Below are 26,221 nucleotides of genomic sequence, written 5' to 3'. Positions count from 1 at the left end.
AGCTGAAAAACAACCCAAGGACTCTACTTTTAGATTTCTCTACTAAGAGTAAGCAACTTTCCCAAGTAAAGTGTACTCCATCAGTTAGCTACAATGAAACTAGGCTGGAAGCACTATGAATAGAGCTGTAATTTATCAAGGAAACTCATAACAGATGCTATATTTAATGTGAACATTATTAAAGGCTTTTATTGCTTCCCCTCTACTTCTATGAGAGAAATGTTGATACTCAACTATCTTTTGCATGGATAGCTTTCGGGTAATGTCAGAAATGCTAAAAAAGATGTTTTTTCAATGAAATCCCATAATGATCAAATCATACAGATAATGTACTATTTGAGACTCTTAGTATCAATTTTGAATACCTAGATTACCTGAACTCACAAATGCCTAAATATCAGTATTATTCAATCAGCCCAGCTATGATAGTTGTTCTGAGGAAAGGTTTTTAGGCCTATTCCATATTTCATACCTATTGCATTTCCAGTAAGAATGGTTTAAGCACAGTACTTTGTTAACTCCCTCTGTTGACCATGTTTCCCAGCATATTACTGAGTCCCAGCATCGTCCTACTGCAGCCTAAAAGTCTTGCCTTATATACTTCTTTCCAGAACAAGCCAGTGCCAGGAGTGCTGATAAGGTAGTAGGAGGTAAGGACAGATTCACTTACACTGGGCAAGGGAATAGGAGATATAGCTTAGGGTGAAAATAACAGCTCTTCTGTGGCTAAGCTGGGTTCTGGGCAGCCTTGCAATTTCCCAGTGTTATGTGATAAATATTTGATTTATAAAATGTAAGCCAATACAATGTATAGATTGTAAATATCTGAAGTGTAAGAAGATGTGATTGATGATCTGGCTTTACTTACCCACACCCACATATGCAGTCTCAGAACCTGCAATCCAAACTCTGCATGTGTATCTATGTGCACGTGTGTATGCATGTGCATGTGTGTACATTGTGTGCATGTGCGGTATCCTCAGAACCTGGAAGTATCTGCTCATCATTATATAAGAGAATGTATAACATGCCAGGAATGTTTCTTAGTCAAAGCAGTGTATTTAACAGGTGGAATATTTCTAGATTTAGGAGCTTCAGGATTACAATATTTTCTCTAAATTTATATTCAAAATACTGTTAAGTCGTTTACCCTTTCTCTTTTAAATGGATAAATATCATGGGAAATTTGATGTGAAGAGAGTGTTTAATGGATGAAATTTAAAAAATGTGATTGATGGGTCATTTATCAACTCCAATTAAATATAAATAGAATAGCTCAGTGTTCATATGTGTATTGCCTAATCATAAACTTGGGTCTGGTCCTATACAAATGAGGTAGAAAGAACTGCAATACCTAAAAAATTAGCAACTTTGATTACTACACATATATATACATGTAGTTTATGAATGGCTTATTAGTTTGATCAATTATGATAAGTTTTAATGAAGATTGCCTATAATACCTATAATACTCACTGTTGTTTTCTTTAAACCACTTCTAACACATTCTAGTTTAAGTCCAGGATTGTTTAAAAATAAAGCCCTAATATAAAGTGTAACCCACATTTGTAAAGGAGGTAACTCTCAATCAGATATTATTTTTCTCATCTTCATTTGGATAATGTAAAATTTGGACACTTCAGGAATCCACTAACATATCTTGTCTTTTGGAAGAGAAAACAGATACCTGGACTTGGGTAATGTCGGAAAACGTAAGCCTTTTACTTTCAGCGTGCGACCTATTAGTTAACAATCTATGAAAAAATGGTTTTCTTTTCAGCTCTGTCATGTTTGGTTCCATTGCTCTCAAGGCAGAGCATATAAAACATTGGATAAATAAAAACTGGTATATACTTTCTGAGCTCTGAATGAAAGCATACGTTTTTAACAATGGTAGCCTCATAACCTTAACAGATCTATATACCATAATAGACAAAATAAAGCAACAACAAAGGAAAATTGAATTCATCAGAACTGCAGAGACCATTTCTTAAACACTAAGTAGCAAGATAAATACTCTGAACAGATCATGGATGTCTACTAGCGGGCAGGAATCACTGGTATATTTCCCAGATACAGAGCTATATACAGGAAAACAAAACAAAACAAAATGGAACAAACAAACAAAAATAAGTGATAAATCTTTATTCAAACTCAACTTTGAATGTGGACTGAGAATGGGAAATAAAAAGTATTTAATCTTGCTTTAAGAACTGTAATCAAATGTAGAAGAAATGCTGCAAGCCTAATTTAAGCCTAAAATGACTTTTCCGATTGAAAACTGGAAATGAAGATGATATTTTGTAACCAGGTATCAATGAAATGTAAGTGCCCACCAGATTGCTGGCCCACCCATAGATTATTAATGCACATTTAATCTACTAGGGCAACTGTAGAGTGTCATTTAACTTCAGAGTCCATAAGTATAAAACAGCAACACACTGTGAAATTAATGGTAGCACTTAAAGGTCCCATTGTTATTAATTCATTTGACATTCACTGTAATCACACTGGTCTTTAATGAATTCATTTGGTATGTGAATATTGCATGTACTTTCAAACACACTCCAGAGCAAATCAGTGCTAATTAATGTCCTGAATTGAAATAATCTCCTTTTCTCTCCTTTTTTTTTTTTTTTTTTTTTTTCAGTCTACCACACTTTTTTGTTAAGGGTCTTTTCTCCAGCACGGTTTATACATGACCTAAGCAAGCAAAAGCTCTTGTAATAATTAGTATTACTATGGAATGTCAATATAACATACAAAAATGACCTAAGGCTATGAGGTTACTGAAGTTCTGCAGCAACTCATTCTAGGGCAATAAACTCTGAACATCACAGAACCTTTGAAACCTCCTATTGGCAGATAACAGGGAGATCTGTCTCTGCTGACCATTTATATCTTATAAATATTTGCAGTTTACTGTTCTCTTCAAATTGCCTGTGAACATCTTTTGATTTATATGAAAAGGATTGTGGCCACTTTCTGGTTATCACTTTATCCAGTCCAATCTTATATCAGGCACTGCCTGCACCTATCATTGCTCTCCCTGCACATGGCAACTACAGCTACACATATGGAAAATGTCTGTATCTGTGCCAGTGGAAAGTGTCTCCTTCACTTCCATATAAGCACTGCTCCCAAGAACAGTAGGGTGTTGAGAAAATTCCTCTTAATGTCACATGCAATCAGTTAATTTGTTCCTAGTGAAGAAAAGATTTTATATCTGGGTGGTGTAACAACAATTTCATGTCAGAAGTTTGTCTTAAAATACTCTAAATTGGAAAGCCTCTCATGCCACTAGAATAGTATTGCTGTTATAATTTATAAACTTCCTGACATTTCCTTAGCTAGCTACTGACAATCTTCAGATGTTTTTGTCTCCCAGGAAATTAAGAAAGTCTCAAATGGGCCAAACAAGTCCCTGATGTCAAACCATTCTCTGAGATAAACTTTAAATACTCCTTATAGACTATGAAAAGTGTATCTTCCCAATCTGGTCTTTAAATTAAAGGAATATAGGACTACAATACCTGGCATCACACTTTACAGAGAATTTGGTATCCATTCTTAAATACTGCAGACAAATGACAAAAATGCATGCTTATAGCACCCAAGATATAACTACTCTTAGTGATAATTTCAACAGCAATATGTAAATAGCATTCTTGTGTTAAAGTACAGGTAAACTAAATCAAAGCACATAGAATAAACATGTACTTACTGAAAAGTGCCTAATAATTCTTGGTACTGCAAATAAGTCAGTTTTGAGAACTGTGACATAAGAAACCATTTCAAGCATTCCTATTTGGGTTAAAAAATAACTAACCAGAGAAGAGGTCCTACTAATTTCATTTGCTATCTTAATATCATTATTTGCTAATCAAGATACTTAAAATGTACTTTTTGCTTTTTCAACTGAAAATTGCCATAGGTTTCTATTTTTTTCTTCTGTATTTTAGGAGAAAGTAATAGAGCATCATTTAAATCCACATGACAGTATACAGGTTGAAAACCATTTCTGTAGTCCTGAGTGACTCAGGGGTTGCAGAATATTGGTAAAAAGGAAATCGTCTTCTGATTTCTTCACCAAAGTAGTCTCACAGCTGACGTATAAGACTTTCCTGAGACTGATTGCCAAGGAAGGCCCAATGAGTGAAACTATTTTAAGAACAGAGATATACAGATCAATCAGAACTGCATATCAGGAGTGTCTGGTCATGAAGTGCCTATTAGAGTTTGCCTTCCCTCACTTTCTTTAACACATTCAGAATGAAGAACATGGAAACGCCCAATGATTGCTCAGTCCTCATCACTTGTCATCAATATCCTAAAGAACGTATCTTGCAGCCCAGCTATGTTTGGCATTACCTTATTTGGACAATGACTGAGTTCCAGTCTTCCTTAGTTCAAAACTTTCTCTCCAATCTAGTCATCATTTTGTTAATGACTTCTGAGGAAGGAGGATAATGTTTTAACAAACTAGCACATTTCAGTCATTAAAGACCCTTCCCCAAAACCTCAAAACAGACAGCCTTGTTTTATGCCAACATCAAGCAGTAATACATACAACGAAGACTGTCAGCCACCTTCCATTCTGCGGAGCAGGCAACTGAAATCTGAAAGGGGGATGCCAATAGATTTTTTAATTGATCTTTTGAAAACTGCCTAAATTTCGATGTGTTACTAGCCTCTGGAAATTTCGTTTTGCATATGTTTACTAGAGACTTAAGAATTTAGCAGCTAAATTATCTGAGGACTCTGTATAGTCAGCATGTTCTAGCCTAAGACTGTAAGAGCTGGCCTGGACTTTCTGTGTGGTTGCTTTCTCATTAGTTAGGATCATTCTAGAACTGAAGAGGGAAAACTGTCTCTTTGGTTATCTCTTTGGGTAAATCACATTGTTCCAAGTGCCTTGACCATGAAGCAAAATCCTTAGTCCTGTAAGTATTTTCACACTGCTTCCAAACTGGTTCCTGCCAAGGTATAGGATATGTGTAGCCATGCTCGGTATGCTCTCACCGTAACTACAAATCCACATTTCTTTTGCATGAGGGTCCTTTCTTTTCAGTCTGGAACTGGCTTTGCAATCTCACTGCCAAGGTAGAAGGGACAGCCTCATCGCGTGAGCAGATGACTTAGATCCTCCTACCACTGCAAACAGATGAAGTGGTGGTATAGGTGCAGGTTTGGTGTTCTAATGATTTGCTTAGTCCTTGTCTGAGCAATAGGATAATGTTTCTACAGTGTAGACACGGAAAGGGTTTGGGATGGAGCAGAAGCATATTCCTGGCATAATGTATGCTACACCTTCAATACACTGGACTCACAGCACTGTAGAAATGAGTAAGAGCTGCATAATAAAGAAGGTTGTGTTCTTTAAGATTTTTGACTCATGTTGTGCAAAAAATGGTTAAAGAGTGCTAAATGAAAGGATTTCTACCAAACTATTTGTTTTTTAGTAAATATTTGAAAGAATATATAAGAGGAAATGACCTGACTTCCCAGAATCTTGAGTAATCAAAATATGAACTTCCCAAAACATGAAATCTGTACAAAATATAACCTCACAGACACTGACAGTTACTCACATCAAGAAATCAAGAAAAAGTGATAATAATATATAAGGAATGTGGCACAGTGATTCTCTAAGCCAATCTCCAAAATGAAATGGAAAGATGGTCACAGATTAATGAGATTATAAAATGAATGTAGCAAGCTTATTGTTATCTGAATGTTTATCAAAAATCTCTGAGGTTCTTTGGAGAAAGGTGGATGAAGAAATTGGATTCTTCAATGGCAGAAATCTTCTGGGTTCAGCTGTTAGGTTAATTCTGCCATGCACAGACAACATTTTTCAAATATGATTATGCTCAAGAAATTGTTGCTGCACCTTAACCTGAGCCATAAAGTAACCATTTTCAGGTGCACAGATAGCATAGCATGCAGAGATTCAACCCGAGCAGACATAGAAGACCCCCAAGGTCTTTTAACATTAGATCCCAGTGTTTGGCTGTCATGTTTGCTTAATTATACCCAGAAAACAAAATATATTTTGAACTATGGGAAAAATGTATAGCTTGAGAAGCTATACACTCAGAGAGAGTACTATACACAAGAGAGAGAGTGACAGAGTATAAACCCGGTCTAAATAGTATCCCTCCCTCCAATTTCATATAATTACGTACTTCTTCCTGAAGGAGATCAAGTTAACAGTTCCAGATTTCTTAGCAGATTCATGTCGATCTGAATAGTGCAATTTCTTGGCAGTACACACAAGTAGTAGAAGTAATTAGAACACAAATGGAGAGGGCACATTGCCAAAGCAATGATGAAAATACTCTATTCACTCTTTAAAAATAATTTTTCATGAAGATAGTATCTCAATATTGTTAAAAAGGACAATTTTCACAGAAGAGGGTACACTGGTCTGTAATAAACATTCAGGCCTTCTCTGTTACCCACACTAAGCCATCCAGTTCTGATCTTACTGCTGCAATAACCCTACTCTCCCTCTTACTGTAATACTGTACTCACTTCCACATCTCCTTTCCTACTTCCCTTCTTGCAAGCAGTTTGTTCTCCTCCTTCTCCCTTTTCCTGTAATACTGTCCACAAACTGCCATAAATTCTGCATTCCTCCTTCCTAAGTATCAGAAGAAGGCACAGAGGCTGCTTTGCCAGAAAACCGGGAAAGAAGACAAACAGCAAATCTAAGTACAAAAGAGTAATCCTCTTGTACAAAGGTAGCCCTATTATGTTTATAAAGAGAAGGAATATGTCTGGACCAGCCAGGACATGAAAGGTCAGTTGTTTCTACACTTAAATAGCATGCATGAACTTTCTTCCTGGCTGTCTGACTGGCCAGGCAGTTTGCATGCAACTTAGGGACAGAATGCATCTGGGAGCAACTTAGGGAGAGCTGCATCTACTGACGTCTGGCCAGTATGGGCCAGGAACCATACATCTACAGCAGTCAGCCAGGCAGGCAGGAGGCCCTCACAGCTTCTTGGCCCACATTTGAACTTTCAAATGTGCTGATTCTGCCTTGGGCAGAAGTGGCACAAATTTAAAAATTGAGAGTAAAGCAGTCTTACCATTTGATTATATTCACTTCTGGTGCCACTGAAGTAGAAATTCCATGATTTTGTGGAAAATTTTACACTATTTAAGGCAATATAATGTTGGAAAAGCATCCATTAATTTTTTAGATACAGAAACTGTTACACTTTTTTCCCTTCACTTGCCACATGCAAATACAAAAGGAGAAGTCTCATATCAGAAAAGACAGAGAATTGCCTAATTATAGGTAATTATTATACGTAAACTATCACAAGTTAAGAACTACATATCCATATTCTCTTAACCTATCATATCACATCTCCTTTCACTCTCCTATCACACAGATGCATACTTCTGTGGGAAAAACTGGCAGTAGCAGAACGGCATGTTAGTTTTATTATAATGTTTGTTTTATGACAACAAAATGATCCACTTATAAAGAAAAAAAAACTCCTTTCTCGAGTCAGAGAGCATTGTTCTTGAGAATACAAACAATATTACATCATCAAGGGCACTTTACTTAACGGACAGTAGTAAGATTCTAAGTCACAATGAGCAAAATTCCAAAAACCTTGTCTAATAATTATTTATATTTCTGAAGGCTAGAATATGAAGCTTACTGCAGGATACTCATTTAGAAAACTGAAAAATGGCAGAACTCAGAAAATCATTTTGGAAGAAGAATAACCCCCTAAACAATTTCAGATTTGCATACTTCTGCTCCACGAAGAGCTAAAAAAGTCAGATTAAATTTGTTCAAATATAGCTCAAATGGAAGCTCAAGGGAATATTGATGATGTCTTAGGTTCCCTACATTCCAAAAGCTTTGAAACTGTAACACAGAGGTTCTGTATTCGAAAGTCTAAAAGGGCCATTTTCCCTCTGTTTTGTCCACAGTATTCTATAGGATTTAAGGTTTGTAAATAAGCTGGATGAGATCAAGGAAATTCTCCTGGTACATAAACAACATAAATTACACTGTCTCATCTGTCAGACTTGACTACAGCTTTGGTGACTGTTCACACCTAGCCTGAATCTTTACAGCAGGTTTGAGATAAGTTTCTTTGATTTTGTTCATTTCATTACGTTTTATATACAACAGCCGCCTATATTTAATGACACAAAGTCAAGGCAGTATTAGGCACTCATCTGTAGTCAGCCTATATTTTGTCTGCAGCAGCAACAACAGCAACAAGCAAAGGGCAAGAGCAACCAACATCAGCAAACTTCGGAGTCAGAGAAGTCATCTGGAAAGGGGATCACTGAATTAAAACTGAATTTCAGTTTGGATCTCTAAATTGAAAGAGAATGAAATTGAATCTAGTTTTCCAAAATGTGAGTGAGCACGCTAACGTTCAGACCACAAGGTAATGAGAAAATAGGAAAGAACACACTACCTTTTTCTCTGTTGATTTTGTGAATTATTGCTATGCTTACACTCATTGCTTTGTCGTGGTTGAATATATCCCAAATGTACTGGGATATTTGCTTTAGGAAGAATGAGTTGTTTTGCTAGTTTCCAAGGAATTGAAGTCCCATATAAAGTCCTTCTCCTTCAATACAGATCAATTTTGTATTTATTTTTGTGTTTTGCATAAAAAAAAAAGAATAGTCCTGAGTAGTTAAAAGTATGACAGCATACAGGATAACATAACCCTTAAATGTCACACAATATCACTTTTCCCTTCCTTTCAACCTGTGTTGTGCCATCTGTGGCTAGTCTATCAAAAACACAGGGCATGTTGTCCTGGCCTGAATCATGGAATGTCATGGGAAGTCAAGGCATGAATCTGGTTCTGTCTGAGGTAGGAAATCACAAACATGTTCGATGTTCGTTCAAATTACTTTTTCTTGTCTGTTGCATATAGAAAAAAATTAATTACAGATTGAGCATATAACCTGAAATAATTTGACAACTTGAGGAGAACTGTTGAAGTAGTTTGAAATTAGACAGCATTCTACTTGTTTAAACTCATTAAAAATCGTTTTAAAATTTCCCCTTTTGACAGGAACTATTTTTGTTCTTTTAAGTTTCTTTTAACTCTAGCAAATGTCTGCAGACATAATCTTCACAAAAGAGTAATGCATAATAAAACTGTAACACAACGTTAACAACAGAGTTTCAAATTACAACACTATAAATTTGCTTTGCTAGAATATGGCACACTATAAAGGGAAGTGTGCAAGTCTGTCCTGGAAGACCAAAAATATTAAACATCTGCATTTTATTTTTTTAAATGTGCAGGTAAATTAAAAATAGTCTTTATTAATTTTAGCATATATTTAATTTTTACTGTGTATCTCTATGCATTTCATAATGACACAGTAATCTGTGCTTTCCAAAGAATTTACTGCGTACCCTGATGAAGAAGGCTGTATTATCCATTCCAGTAAATCTTTGCTCAAAGACTGAAGAAATAAAAAATGGTTTTAAGCAAGCTCTGTGTTCTCTTACCCTGAGAGCTAGCCTATCATTTTGACTGGCCATTAGCCAAAATTCAGCAAAATTTTGAGTAACTGCCAGCATTTCCTGAAAAGACATATTCCAAGGATGCTTATAACACAGAAATCTTCCCACTAACCTAATTTTCCTGGGAATCTTTCCCAGATCAACCTACAGAGATGGGAGTAACGTGGCTTCTAATTTGGCAGTTCTATGCAGGAAAAAACAAAAAGACTGAATGTGCAGGGTCTACTACTGCAATATGCTAAGTGTTACCCTCAACAGTATTTATACTACTTCATATAATGTACTTTTAGCTTTGTTTCAACTTACTAAAGGGTAAAGGAATGACAGAATAAGAATAATGGCAAGCTTCCATGCTGAATTCATGCTTAACTATATTGAATAAAGAGGCTGCTTTTGCTCATAAGCTATACAGACCCAGCAAAACTAGTAACCTTTGGCAAAAAAAGTCTAGTTGGGAGGGTGGCTCTAGGACTCTTTCAAATATCTTCTGTCTAAGTCTCCCTTTTCTGGAAAAACATTTTTGCAAAGGGTTAGCAGTGCTAAAACTTGGCCTAGATAGAGTATGTTAAAAAATGAAACTGGTGGCTTATCTGCTGTCAGACTCCATGCACATAATTCTGTGTCTTTAATTTTCACTATATTATGTGGACTTTTCCATGTTTCTTCATCTCTTATTATTTTATTTTGCAATTTTGTGTACCTGATCATACAGACAGTACCTCCTTTCCCTTCCCCGTTTCTACTCCTTCCACATGTAGCAGAGTACTCTACACAGAGACAGGTTAAAATTGTTCAGATGCTGTATTTCTGTTCCTTTCTTTGAAAAAAATGACCTTCTACTTGAAATAGCAAGATTTGAAATTGATCTACTTGCTTCAGTTGTGTTTTTGACCTGCCCAGTAAGCTGCACATTGACTTCCAGCTTTGAGAACTGTTTTTGATGGTGATGCATGTCAGTCTGTTGTAATGCTAATTCAGGCAGAAGCCAGGTACCATTTCTGAATGTAGGAAGTGTTCAGTGTAACACTCTGCAGTCTTATTCACAAAAGTATAAACAGCTAGGGACGCAGCATAGCTTAGGCTATATGGACCAAGACTAGGACCAAGAAATCTATATTCCATTCTAGCTTTACTCAGTGACGGCAAGAAAGACAACCTTTTCCATGTACTTTGAGAGCTGCTTGCTGATTAAAAGATTAAAATAAGATTAGATATTATATATTTTCACAGAAAATATTGAGGTAGGTCAATACCTCTTCTCTTGTGCCTGTGTTTCATTTATGCTTTTCTTCACAAATCGGGGAACAAGGCAATGACAAAATAACCTTTTCCCCCTCTCTTTACTGGTGCAGACAAAATACCTGAAAAGCATACCATCAGATTCCTCACCTCCACGGCTTTTGTGTAAAAATCTCAGACAGAAATATTACTATATCCAGATTCATGAACATGAAATGAAGGAAAAGGTATGACCAGGATAAGAGAAAGCTTAACCCGGCCAATACCTATTAAAGCCATTACAGCTAGGACGCTAACGAGAAAATTCTACTACTTTTGAAAAACCAGTATCTTTAAGTAAAATAATTAATAATTTTAATAAAACACAAGGGTAGCTGAGACCTTAGCTGGATTTTATAAGAAAGTACGTTATTCAGAAATATACTGAAATTAAATTTCATACCAAGCCTTGTTCAGCACAGTGGCAGTTCTGTAGAGATGCTGTCCAAACAGAATTTTTAAAAGGCCTTATCATGGAGAAATGTAGTTCCTGGAACAGAACAAAAAAGGAATTGTACATCTCTTTGATTGCCAGCCTCATCGCCTCTGACAATCATAAGTTACATCCTATGAAACCAGTCAGACAAGTTATGTGCTTAAGACTGCTACAGATTTCGTATGAAAACAGGAAAATTATATTGTCCCTCTCTGCCTCAGTATTGTCCCTCTGTGCCTGTACACTATTTCATAGTTGTGTTGTGGGGATTAAGTTATTGCTATATTTATCTTACTTCACGTTGTTATTATAAAGCATACTTTAGACAATTACTTTGGAAAACATCATTGTTTTATTTGATCATTGTCTTGTTCCCAAGTGTCTGAAAAAGTGTAATTTTTCATAGGGATATGTCTCTCAGATTACCTTCCTACTTTTTCTTCCTTGTCCCTGGAAACATAGTTTTGCAAACTATCACAATTTGTCTCTCATACCTGCAGCAATAGCTCCCCTAGCATGATCACTGACTGCACTAGGCCCTAATGGTATGTCACCACATGCACAGGGAATAGGAGAGTTGCCTGTTGCCTCCAGTTGCCTTCCCTTCACCTCATAATCCCTTTACTTACAACTCCTCTGTCTCCTGAATACATAATTCTTGGACAGCACATGTAGTACCAACAGACATATCCCTCCCATTGTTGTAAGGTATGAGAAGAAGAAGGGAAGTGAAAGAGTAAGCAGGACTACTAGATCATTTTGCCAGATATGGAAATTCTCCAGTCCCCTAAGAGAAGACCATTAAGGGCACCCCCAAAAAGACCGGGGAACGTCAGATTTAGTGTCCCCTGTTTAACCTTAATTTGGTCTCTGTATACATGCAATATGGTATTCAACTGCTTGGTTGAAGGATCACTTATGCTTTCCTCACAAAACCAAATGCAGGGTGCAAATGGAAGACGAATTGAGGTTGATTAGGCAACCATAAAGTGGAATCATAATTCCTGCAATCTAAGATGACCTTCTAGATGGTCCTCTAGAGTTAAAAAAAAATCAATGATTCACTATAAATTGGCATATTAGGAGTACCTTCTACTTCAAAATACCTCGTGTTTACCAGGGGCCAGAAGGATCACATAGGCAGCAAGATAAAAGGCTATTATGCCATGGTAACTGGCTCCAGGATAGTTCATTACTCAGTAAAAGAGGTGTAAACTTACTTGCAAAGGCTCTGAGATAAGTATATACAGACAGACTGTTGCCATGGAGCCGTTGATGCATGGTAATTTGTTCCAATGGCTATACATCAAGTCAAAATGTTAATGGCAGATCTGGAGAATAACACAGAGCTGCTTCCAGTTTGTGACTTGTGTGTGCTGTACCAGGCAATATGAACAAAAGAGGGGAGAAGCAGGAAGAAAGAAGCACCTACTCTTACTGGCTATACGTTCTTCCTAAATCTGCAACCTTATGGGATTAATCTACACTGAGATATTTTATGGATTAGAGAAATAAAATATTTGCTTGCTACATCTGAATATTTTATAAATTTAAATACTCATTTTAACTAAGGCTTTCTGTGTATAAAATTTATGTTTCCACATACTTTCTGTCACATATCTGTTCAGTTATAAAGACAAACATACTGTTTTTTATAGTTAGAATTTTTCTTTATTTCAGCTTCAAGAGGACATCTTCAATATGTAGTCATATATATTATTACAAATTTTATCTCCTGGGGAAAAAAATGCCATGAAGAAAATCTCACTGACTTATAATTTTTCTAACTCTTTAAATCAATATTTTACTGAGGCGGGTAATCACTTCTAGGATTGCTTCCATGGCTATACATGAATGCAGGCAGGGTAGGAAATTGCTTTCATTACTGCCTTTTTCTGTTATCCTTTTCAAAGACTGAGAAATTAATTCATCTGTAGGGCTACATGATAAAAAAAAAAAAAGAGTTCTGATCTTTATATAGTAGTGTAATTTAAATTAGTACCTAACTCTCTAAAGTCCACAATTTAGGACAGCGCAGAATCTACTGCAGCAACTAATTAAACACTTACTGTAAGGTTAAGTTTTTCATTAAATCAATAGGCCCCCAGTGTCAGTTACAAAGCCCTAATTACTATGCTGTAAATTTAGATTGAATTTGAATTAAGGACTGATTTCAATCTAACCACAGCATGTAAATATTGTAAATTACTAGAATTACAGTTCAATAAAACTGAATGGATTTCACTTTAGAGAAACTAAATGCAAATGAGACAAAAAAAACCCCGCAGAAATTTCCCAAACATCTGCACAAGAGTCTTATATGTGCAGCATATAGTATACTGGTTTGGCAAAGAGCATGTCAAAACTTCAAAATGCTGCCACCGTTTACTCTAACATGTTTTAAATATTTCATTATCTGTTCTGAAAATGAATAAATTTAATCTCTCCCAAGTGATCAAGTAAAATGATGGCTAATGTGCCCACTTACTGTGTTGCTTTAGTTTGATGACTGTATTGTTGTGCTAAAGCACAGTATGAAATCAGGTTATCAGGTTATAACTGGCAGGGATGAAAAAAAGCAGTGCTGGGAAACACAAAACAACCCATTTTCAAGGCATGAATCACACACTTTGAAGATCCTAAAAAAACCCTGTAAAAATTACAGACAATAGCACTCTAATCAAACAAGTACAAAATTGAAAATAATTGGAAGTGTGTGGACTTTCATTCAGCTTCAAATAAGCATGGTATCCACAGGATATTAATAAAATTAGGGAACTGGCCAATATGCTAGGTTACATAGAGCAGGAAAATAAGAAAATGCCTATATTGAGGGTCATGCATACTATTATTACAAGCTTTCTACTCACCTGCTTACATTATTTCAATATTCAACACTAAAAATTATATTAGTAGCCTACTGATAAACTGAGATAAACTGAGATGGCAGAATAATACCAGTTGACCTTAAAAATATAAAAGATATACATATAATATTATAATGAAGGCTCAGAAAGGGAATAAATTAAGGAAATGAGTGATAATTTTAGTGATTGTGCTTGACAAATGAGGAACTTAAAATCAAAATTAGAAATGAAGGGATAAATAATAAAGCTCCTTCAAAAATGCTATCCATTATTCTCATTTCTAGCAGAAATATAATTATACCATCTGACTTTATACTACAATTATGATTTTGTTTCTTTTTTAGGAATGTATTTTATGGGATCTTCGATTTGTTCATGCCTGACAAAGTTAAACAACACAATGTAGTCTGCAAGTATACGCTGTGTGTCTGGTAACATACATGATGACAGAAACACACTTTCAAAAACTCTTATTTCCTGTGGATGTTAATATTACATCTGAAATCAAAGAAAAGTGACTTAATGACTTCACGTCATCAAGAAAGGTGATACTTTCCAGTTAAGCTTCATCTGCTGAGCATGGTAGCAAAAGGTAATAAGTAATTTATTGTATTTATTTGCCTTATGCAGACATTTCCATTAGGAAAGCCAACCCGGTCTCTAAAAGTGCTCATCTTAGTGCTTTAACATTGTAATGTTAAATTACTGAATGTTAAGGAAATATCATTTCTCTGAAATGTGGAGTTTTGCACAAGTGGAACGCATGGATCCAAGCTGCAAAAAGCCACAAAGTGGATAACAGGAAATTACAATGCTTTCCAGATCAGAAAAAAATGGTATGTTTATACCATTTATAGCGTGTGTAGTGTATTGCTTAGTATGGGACATAGGGCAGAGTGGATGAGGAACAGACACACAGTTGTCCCTCATATCTCATAAGGGGCCCTTTTTTATTACAGCCTTCTACTTCCACTTTGTACACTACAGGACAGGACGAGATGTTTTCTGCTGGGATTCTGTTTCTCTGGATCCCAGGTTGGAGAGATCACCAGGCTTACCCTTTAAGGCCAGGAGAACCATCCATCCTCTAATGATTCTGCTGGAGCATAGGTAGGCAGGAAATAAATAAGTGGCTACCTGTTTGGATTCACAGAAGCTACAGATTGAATGATTTGGATTTTGGTCTTTACATTGCCGACAGGTTCATATTTCCAGTTTGGAAATTCAGGTGAAGTTAGAAAGTTACAGAAAATTTTGGGGCTTAGTTGATCTCCTGATCGAGAAAATTTATTTCAGTGTCTTCTGTAAAACTATTTGCTGTTATTCCTCCTAAGTTTATAGCTGCTAGGAATTCAAGTGTTCAGATCTGTATTTCATCCAGTTAAATGGAAGGCTGGCTATTCCTTACTTAAGTTTCAGCTCATGTCTGAATGATAATGAAGATATATAATAAGTTTAGCAGTCAATGGTCTGGGCCTGTATGCAGTCATCGGTCACATAGTTCATAGGCAAATCTTTGCTCTTCTGAAATTATGCACGTTTTAATACCTGACTTTATGAAATGTTTGAAGTTTGCCTTCATGTTATTGTCATCATGCATATGATATCTGCATATGCAACGGTACAATTAGAACTGTACAAGAAGAGAAAATTACTAATAGGGCGTAGACCACCCAGCAGAAGCATGGAATTAAAAGAAAGGGAATCATTAACTGATGACACTCCTAACTGCGAGAACTCAGAAGCCAGCCAAAGGAAAATTCCACTTGGGTTTTGCTTCCAAAGACTAGTCTTAGCAATTTATTTGTGGAATCAATCACAGAACAGAATCACAGATTAGTTTAGGTTGGAAGGGACCTTTGGAAGTATCTAGCCCAATCCTGTAATCAAAGCAGGGTCAACATCAAAGTTGCCCAGAGCCCTGTCTACTCCAGTTTTGAATATCTCTAGGATGGAGATTTCACAGCTTCTCTGAGCAAGCTGTTCCAGTGCTTATCCTCTCTATTGCTTCACAAAAAATTTTTTTCTTACATCCGGTCGGAACTTCCCTTACTGCAGCTTGTGACCATTACCTCTTGTCCTTTCACTACGCAACTCTTAGAAGAAGCTAGCTCCATCTTCTCAACCGTTAGATAGCTGAAGACAGTGATTAGATATTTCCTTAGCTTTCTCTTCTGCAAGCTGAAGAAACTCAGCATCCTCAGCTTCCCTTTGTACAGCATATTCCGGTTTGTTAATCTCTCTCTTGCAGCTGGGGGACAAAACTGGACAATACTCCACCTGCAGCCTTACAAGCGCTGAACAGAGAGGAATAATCACTTCCCTCAACCTGCTGGCTATGCTGTTGCTAATGCAGCCCAGTATGTTAAGCCTTCACTGCTACTACCAGGGTGACAACAAAACTAAAATCTTTATTACCTAAGAGGGTATGATTAACGATCATTTATCTAGATGTGGAAAAAAATGGAAAGGTAAGTGACAACAACTTGACCCTGCTCTGTTTCATTTACCAAGCACATGATTTCAGCTAGAAATGTGAATCAGTTTTTTTAATCTTTTACTGTAGAAGTCCAGAATTTTTTTTAGTGTCCTGTCATTTAATATGGAAATAACTATTGCTAACAGGTAATTAATTATTTTGTGTTATTATTATTATAAAACAAAATATTCACATCCTTGAAAAGATCTAGCTCAAAATCTGTATCTTCCATGAACAGCAAATTTGTACAAAAAATAACTATCGTTACTGAAAACACCAGACAAAAGTGCTTGGACATGCTATTTGATAATACTACTGTTCAAAAAAATCCCACAAGCACTCAAAGGTCTGAGACAAAGGTAACAATGGCAATGTTATTTTTTCCAATATATTTGAAGTAACAGTCACTATCAATTTGAATTAAAATTTAACTTAGGATAGGCATTAATTGGGCACTCAGACAACAAACTCACTGATGTTCTTTTCTGTCAACTCTGGGTTATCTATGCATTTTAACATTTAGCTTCACTGCATGCAAAATCTGGGGGAAAAAAAGTGCATAAAAATATACAGGGCATTACTTATTTATATGTAAAACCTTTATTCTATTTTGTTATTTTAGATTAAATCCTGTTTCAATTCTATTCTCTCAGGGAAGCACTAACAGTTTGAGCTCAGCGTGAAAGCCATCAAACACTTGAGCTGAAATTTAGATTGGGCAATTTTGCCTGGTGAAGTAGAAAAGGACATGTGGAATGGCAGAGAACAGAATGGCTTATGGAAGGGCAGATGTTTTAATAACTTGTTGTCTAGTGGGAGCCTCAAATATCTAAATTTAAACACTGCGATATATAAAAGGGTGTTATTGTAGGGGAGGGTATATACCTTTACCAGAAGAACCAGTGTAAATGTGCATATTTAATGTGTGTACAGATATTAACACAAAATTCTTCGCAGAGTTGAAATCAGAGGCAATTGGAAGGTGTTAAAAGAAAGGAGCTCAAACTGCAAAGTCTGGATCAGGTCTGCATTGCAAAATACGGCAGGCCAGAGCTTAGGGAATTTTCAGTCTAGAGTTCTGATTTGAACCTGTCTCCCCCTATGTGAGTGGACCGATTAGATACTTGAGATCTCCTCTGTACTAAGATCCTCTTTGTTCCAACATATCAATCTCCTATTAATTCACACTGAGTTTTAAAGTATATTTATCCTTAAGCACATTGCTGGAAGTATTTACCTATGAAAATGTCCAGACAGGCTAGGAATCTCCTATTTTAATTTCTTTATAGCACAAACAATCTCTCAGATTGGTTGGAAATAGTAATTTCACTCTAATTCAGGCAGATAACTGCATAATTTACAAGCTGGCAGAATTAAGAGGACTAGGGAAGAAAAATCTTAAGATAATCAGGGAAGAAAAACCTTATTAATAAGCTAGCCTCCCATATGTTCATGAACAACTAGGTCCTATTAAAGGACAATTAAGGCCTTGTTACCTGACTTTTGGAGATATGACTCTAGTTTTTATATAATGTTCGGTGACACAGAGCTTCTTCTAATTGACTTCACCTTTCACATTTGTCATCTGATGTCCTGCCCCTGTTTTTTTGAAATATCAGCCTATGTTTTACTTACAGATATGAAAATATATTCGGTGTATTAAGCAGAAATAAGAAGAAACACGTAATTTAAAAAGATACAGTGCATCATATCTAATACTGATGGCTTTCATTTATGGTTCATCTAACGTGTATGGATTAAATAAAAAGATAGAAATGTACCTACAGACATGTGACAAATAAAGCTGTGGGTAACATTTGAAGAAAGTTAGTGATGTACAGACTATATTAGAATGATTTGTAAAGGTCATTAGTTGAACTACTGATTTGGCTTCATAATAATATTCACCTTATAGTATTTACTGGATAGCAGCAACAAAAATCTGCATAAATGAAGATTAAATGAAGTTTCGCTAGTTTTGTATCTCTGCACATTTTCAGTCACCTTTTTATTTCTGTTTTAGAGAGTGAACTGCCAGGGTTAGCAGGACCTATATTGTTCTAGAAGAAATGCAACCTGACTGAGTACACTCAAGGGAATGTTCTGACACAGAGATACTGCTTCTAGATCAGGAAGTCCTTGAGCTGGACATTAGTGGAGGCTGAAATAGTTTTCTGGAGAAGATTTCTCTGTCTCTCTGTCTCTCTGTCTGTCTCTCTCTCTAATTCTTCTGGACATCTGCTGTTGACCACTCATAGACAGTATATCAGACTAAGTACATTTCAGGTCTGGCGTTTAGGTTGTTATAACACTGGGGTATTAGGCATGGTACGAGCCTACAAGGAAGTCAAAAAACAGGGACAAAGAAGCAACACTGTGCTGGAGCAGAGAAAAATGGGTAAGACTAAAACGTGACAAGAAGAAGCAGAGGGCACTCATGAAAAGTTGCACAGGCCTTAAATAATCTATTAGAGCCCATCCTAGAGGATTTACTTGCTCTATTAGTAAGAATTCTGTAGAAACCGTGTATTATAAACAGACCCTTCTTATGCCTGTGTTCAAGAGGGCAGACCAAAAAAGGTGCTTAAAGCTGCTTTAACACCTTTCTGTAAACAGATCACAATCGCTTTGTGTTCCACTGCCTACAATAGCAAAAGCAGCCTAGGATTTTTGCATGCAGCTGAACAGCACATAGACTGCAGCCGGAAAAAAATGCTCAAAACTTCATTCCTTTTTCTAATCCTCCTTTGTTGCATGGGAGCCTAGATGGCAAGATTTCTTTAGAAGAGTGCTTAAAAAAAATCTGTCATTTTTGATCAATTCATAAAAACAGTGAAGGAAGGAATCTATGACAAATACTTTGTAATAATCATAATTAAAAGGACTTTAGTTAAACTTGATCTGAAATAGTTAGGACTGCATTTGGGATCTGCCTGAATAACATCTGCCCCACTTATCTTCCATTTCAATTTAATATTCGTAGCGCTAGTGCTGCCTATATCATCAATGTCAAAAACTAAAAAGTCTTATCTTCAACTTTCATTCCAATGCTTCAAAAGAGCTTTGAATTTGCATCTTACTCTAGGGAAGATGTAGTTTAAAAACATTTTTGCTCAGCTTGCTCCATTAATTTCTGAGGAAAATGCACCTACTGCTGTGAATATGACAGTTCTCAACCTTGGTGTTTTTACAGGATGTCCCTCCCCAGGGAACGACCAACACCATTCTGACTTACCCTGCTGGAACTGCACCTCCTGCTGGGTAATCAGCTACTGCAGAACGAAGGGAGAGACCTCAGTATGATTAACTGAATGCCCCTTCTGAATGCTAAGGAAGAGGAGAACAGCAAGTTTTCTAGGGGAAAAAGTGCTTTCAGTAAGCATCTGTTTTCAGTTCAAGCAGCTAATTTACAGTTGCACAGAGTTGCTCAATTATCAGCAGCACTTAGTATTTTATACATCTCAGTAAGCTTTAAGTTAAAATAATATTCATCACACCTATCAAATTTATTTTTCTCCCAATCATTTCTGTGAGTCAAGAACAAAATTCATTTTGTAATGATTATCTGACTCAGGTAAAGCTGGTTTTCTATTACTCCAGGCCAAAGCCACTGACAAGGGCACAAAAAGGATTATTTTTCAGCAGTTTTCAGCTGAGCTAAATCAGCAGATAATGCCATCTATGATGCAGAGTGAACCTGACCTAAAGCCCTCCTCATTGTTAATGTTTCTCACATCTCAAATATGCCTTGGTGGCAAAAAAAAAAAAAAAAAATCCTATAGCCATCTTCTGAGGATCAAGAAAAAGCACTCTTCTAGAGTTCTTTGTATTTTATGTTTTTAGTCAATGGATAACATTTTCTTAACAGAGTCCCCAAGTTCTCTCGCATCCCAGATTGCACATGGATCACATGGAGAAAATATATTTGATATAGTCAGTGTCTGTAATTTGGTGTATCGCTTTATCATATGCCTACCACCAAATAAATACTCTTTGCAATCCCTGAAAACAAAAATCCTCAGAAATGAAATGTGAAAGGAAAGCACAGTTACTCTGCCAAAGACTAGAGAAAGCAGAAGTTAATTGTTACTGGCTGGCATTCACCTAAGTTGTTTCTTTTCATCATTGGTGGAAAATCATGTGGACTTCAACTGAAGGTTTAATGTATACCTGAATTTATTGTTTGAATTTTTATATTATGACAGTTAAGGTGAACCATTCTACGGTTTAAGACATTTTTAGTCATCAGTTACAAGAAAACTTCATTTTCTTTTTAGAAGCATTAATCAATCATTTAGATACTTCTTACATTCCATCTTTTTTGACTTAAATACGTATTTTATTAATTGTATCAAAGTACCGTGTAGCTGGGAGAGTTTCCATTCTGTCATATGCTCTCTTTCAACCCAAAGCTTTTAAGTTTCCATATCATTTTTGAATGTGCTTTATTATGGTGATTGTCATCAAAATCATTCGACAAACATTGATGAATTGAACCTTACAGCGCCTCTGAGTAAGGAAAAAATTGATCTGATGATTGATCTGTCTTAAACATGGGGAAGCTGAGTTACATAGCAACTTAAACAGCATCACAAGGTATTCACTCTGTGGCTGAGCTGAGACCAGAAAACATACTTTTGTATAATTCTGCCAGAAGAATCTCCTGCTGAAGACATAATGGACATAAACATGAGTTTTTAGTGCTGCAGCATTTTAAAGTTATGTGATTATTCCTTAAATGTAGCTATGTATTGTAAACAGGGCTTTATATCTTCTGATTCTTAGTACAGCGGCTTAATCAAAGAGCAGCCTTCTTTGGTTGGTTGGTTGGTTGTGGAAGAAGGAATTTCTAAAATGCCATGAGCACACCTTTTATTCTTTTGCTAGCCAAAATACTCTACTAATTAAATGCTCCCATTCAGCCAGTGAATATATCTGCTGATGATTCGAGACCTTTAAAATCACTATAAACTATGTTGAGAATCTCAGGCCTGTATGAATATGGAGCTGACTGCTGTAGTTCTAACAATAATGAGAATTAAGCTGTACCTAAGGGTTTTAAAGATCTGTTTCTACAAGACAAAAATTATAAACCTGTAGCAAGATTACTCTATGGAGCCAGTGAGGAAAATGGCTGGAAAACAATTTTTCTCAAGGATAAAGGTGATGTACCATTCACTCTGCTACAGAAGCACTGCTTTTTTATTTCTTGTATTATATTATTATTTATAAAAGCTCCAGGAGAGCAGACTGAGAGGTTGTGCAACACTGATTAACTATTCATGGGATACACTTTTCACTAAACATATAAGGAAGGATACTACCAAACCTTCATGAAAATAGGTGTTTTAAAAATATAGTGCCGTTCACAGAATAAAGAACTGTGCAAATATCTTCAAAGATGTGTGAAATAGAGAAACACAATCAGAAACTAACTGAACAGCATGCAGGGAATCGTCCAATGGAAAGATTTTCACTAGATCAAAACAGAGGTTGTGATATAAACAATGCGCATCTTCATTGGACCTGGCGAGTGATACCTTCTTAGTATACCAGATATGCTGGAAAGGGTGGCCAAAAGAGTCACCAAAGGTCATCTCTGTTTGATGTGACAGGGTTTAGTCAAAGAGTTCAGTATGAAGCAATTGGATAAGTTATATGAGACTGAGTTTTAGTTATGTAGATGAATAAGTCTCTCGTAGAGATCCTTCTGCAAGATCAGTTAAACTTTAACATAGTCTTTTGCCACTACTGTCTCCCACGTACCATGAAGATACCATTCTGTCCTTCAAAAATCCTCTTGAAACTACTCCTTTTCCATGTTCTATGATATACACACATACACACACACACACACACAACTTGGCAATACTTAGTTTACAGTTGTCTGAGCCCCATTTTTATTTTGTTGGCCAATATCATCTCATTGTTCCCTTGAACTCTGCTATCCATCTAATTCGGTCTTCTTTGACCAGTATGCCTCACTCTTTCCTTAAACTTCCCCATGTATCCAGCTCTATCCCTGCATCATGTTTTGCTTGGTATTAAGCCTAACACATAATACGTAATTTAGACATTAAGTTAATACAGAAGGAAGACAGAGAACAGGATATGGGATACCATATCTGTTTTCTAGTATTTCCTCTACAGCTGACGACCTTGATAGCTACAATAGCGTCAGACGCTGCTGTCTCAGTGAGTCACTTTTGGGGCTCAAGAATCTTGCATACCTTGATATACAGCAATCCAGATTGACCTAAGTAAGTTGGTTGGGGTGTACTGTATTATTCACACAGGACAATTTATTAATAAAAAGATTACTGTAATATCTGCTAGTTGCTATGAGCAAAGAGCACCACATATACCGTGGTAAAGCTTCTCTTGACTGTTGTATTGGAAACCCACTTTTTTCCTGTATGTGCAGTGCTAGGCCTCATCTTCTGACCTGAGGTTATTATAAATTACTATAAAATGATTATTATGTGAATTATTAAAATAATAATCAAAAATCAGATTGACAAATCTCCTCCTGAATTATCCGATCATCTTAACAAAACTATGGATTTTTTATTTCTGAGCTAGGCAGAGACCAGAGCAGAAAGGCACTCATTTTTTTGCCACTGTTAACCTGTTCGCATTTCCTCAAAGCTACCAAATACTTCATTTTACTCTAAACACTTTGTAGGTTTGCCTACTGCCACTAAAGTAAATTTTTTTTTTGCTATTTTTCTCTTCCCCTCTCTTTCTTATTTTCCCTTCTGCCTTTTTTTACATTTGACCTTTTTTAGACCTGTCTGGTCTAAACCCTCAGCTCTCTCATTGTTGTAAACTCCTCTTCGCTGAGCAACCTCAGTCAATCAAAGCCACATTACTAAGACCTGGCTCACTGTTCTATCTAGGACACACTTCCTCACTTCTGGCAACCGCTATAAATTATCTTTCTGGTTTTAATCTTTTGTCTTATTAATGCATACACAAGCTTTATCATCTGATTGTCCATTTTGTTTTCCTCATTTGCATCTTTATTTCCACTGCAGCCCCTACATACAGGACATCCTCCCAGAAACAGCCCATACAGTCACTGCTGTGCAGTAAATAAAATCCCTGCTCAGAACCCACTTACTACAATGTTCACGGAAAATTACCAGAAGATAATGGGTAAGCAGGAAACTACTCATGTTCTGTTTGAATAATACAAATAATCTGGCATTTTCATTAAGGGTTCCCTCTGCTGCATCTTCTGATTTTTGGCTGTTCCTGTTGGATCTATTTTTAGCAAGTATTTACACTTTCTGGTGTATGGGCTTACTCTGATTTTGGAGAAATCACACCACCAGTGGACTTATAATGATCACTAAACACTGCTGCATTACAAAAACTAACTATTACAACATTAGCTGGGTTAGCAGGCTGAGGAGATGTTACGATAAACATAAATGCATACCAATTGCATGCTGATTATTAGTACTTGGAGACAGGAATGGTATTTGTGGATACCAATAACTAACAGTATTTTATGTAGCTTATTGGATGATGTTCATTAAAAATGAGCCAATAAAAAAAATCTTCCTACCAAAAGAAGAAATGGAAATAGAGAAGCTGGTGGCATAGCGAAATGAATATATTTCTTAGTTTTGGGTAAATTTACCCCACCAAAGGGGTGTATCCTAAAAGCCACACTAGATTACTAATCAATTGAAATACTCATCTACTTGATGTTTTCTCTCAACATAACGTCTAAAAAAAACTAGCCCTCCCCTCACAAATCAGGATAGAAATTAAATGGTATCTCTCCTCCTTCTAGATCTAGAAATAGATCTAGAAGGCATATATTATGATATATGCTGCCACTTGTCAGTCATATTGGGGTCAGCCAAAAGCCAGCTGACCTGCTCTGAGATCTCCATTAATTTTTACTGATTGTCATGGAAAAAAGGGAAATCAGTGAGTAGATGAGGATAAATGTTTGCAACTGAAGTTTTGGGTTAAGATGAAAATATACTGATAAGGATGGAAATTGTGGCCTCTAACCTTTTATCATTATATCATTTTGCCATTAAGGTGATTATCCATCTGTGAAAATAATGAATCATTTACCTTAAATGAGGAATACATTTAGTATTTACATGAACTCCTTTGTAAACTTTGTAATCTTTATCCTCATAGTTACTACTGGACAGAACTAAAGTTTTTTTTTTCTCATTGATTAAACCGTTTCATAACAGAGCTCTTTTACATGGTTTAGCATCTCAAGCAGGACTGTGAATGCAGGTTGCTGAAAGCCAGCTTCCTCCAAAAGAGACTGGCCTTCTAACCACCGATGGCATGCATAGCAGGTCTCTTCCTTCTATCTCTATACTATAGCTCTAAAACCACTTGTTGATCTTAGGCATAGTTATATCTGATGACATAATTCCATCACATTCAAAAATTCTGTATAGCTCTTTGCACTAAGGTTAAACAGTAAGGACTGTTTAAATGGATGGAAGGTGTTGGCGTCCTTCAGATTTCTGGAGATAAGTGAGCAGATTTTGGTACATACGTTTGAGCAGATCAAAGCAATGACCAAGAGAGAAGAGAAGCTGAGCTAATGAAACTAAGTTGTGAAAACAGAAAAGGAGAATAAAAATAGTGACCCAAAAGTGCAGGAAACATTCTGAAGTGCTAGAATAAATCCACAACATTTCTAAAACCCTGGGGACTACATGACCACCAAAAACCCATTTTGACTCATGACAACCATAGCAATAATACAGAATTAGTCAGTTATGTAAAGTCACACTTTGTCTATTTGTTGATTGTAAAAGCTGGGGGGAAAATTCAAATGCTTATGTTTCATATCACATAAATACATAAATTGCAGATAAGGAAATGGAAAAGAAGTTTAATATAGCACTAGAAATGGTACAGATGGTGCCCCAACATCAGGCAGGATCTGCTATAGCCTAAGCTGATTTTAATGCCTCATTGGAAATAAGCTTTGATGTGTGAGAAAAGTTCGTGGGTTGACTCAGAACTGCTTAGGAAAATGACTAGTGAAGGCTAGATCTGTGCAAGCATTTTTACACTTAAAGCAGCCCTAACAAAATGTGAACTTCTTGCTAATTCTGATATGAAACATCTGGCATCTTACTTGATATTACTGAAGAAGTAAAGAACATTTTTTCTCGGGGTGTGCAGAGGAAAGCAAAATACTAAAGATCAATCCTAAACTAGGTGTCACCATTGAATATCAAGTCTTTTAACAATTTGTAAAAATGAAACTTTAAAAATTTAACTGAGTGAAATGCAATAGCCCAGTTCTACTGAAGTAATATATTTGACTAAGCAATGATTTGGAAGAATTACAGACTTGTCTTGAACACCCATTTATGAAACATATCTAAAAGATTTAAGGAAGGAAAGAGAAAAATTCCAATACGGCATTTTAAGCAAAACAAGTTATGATAGCCTTTAAAAATTTACCTATGTAGGAAAACATGAAAATACAAAGCTCACTAAATATCTGATCACTATCTTGTTCTAAGTCTTTTAGTAGTAATTTTCTAAATAAAAAGTAAATGCTATAGTGAAAAAAGCAAAACATAAAAATGTAGGCCAATAATCTGATTAATTATCAATTATGTTAA

General features: G+C 36.1%; 1 protein-coding gene across 1 annotated transcript in view; it reads right to left on the bottom strand.

Annotated features, from left to right (window-relative positions):
• The window catches only part of TENM3 (teneurin transmembrane protein 3), a 1,330,030-nt gene that overhangs the window by 731,451 nt on the left and 572,358 nt on the right, over positions 1-26,221 (bottom strand). The window contains exon 10 of the mRNA XM_068942557.1: positions 11,214-11,300. The gene's annotated coding sequence lies outside the window, so the exon portion shown is untranslated. The remainder of the gene's footprint in view (positions 1-11,213; positions 11,301-26,221) is intronic.

The sequence above is a fragment of the Struthio camelus genome, chromosome 4 (assembly GCF_040807025.1).
Source record: "Struthio camelus isolate bStrCam1 chromosome 4, bStrCam1.hap1, whole genome shotgun sequence".
Classification (NCBI taxonomy): domain Eukaryota; kingdom Metazoa; phylum Chordata; class Aves; order Struthioniformes; family Struthionidae; genus Struthio; species Struthio camelus.
Note: the sequence above shows the minus strand (reverse complement) of the source record. Positions and strands in the feature narration are given on the sequence as shown.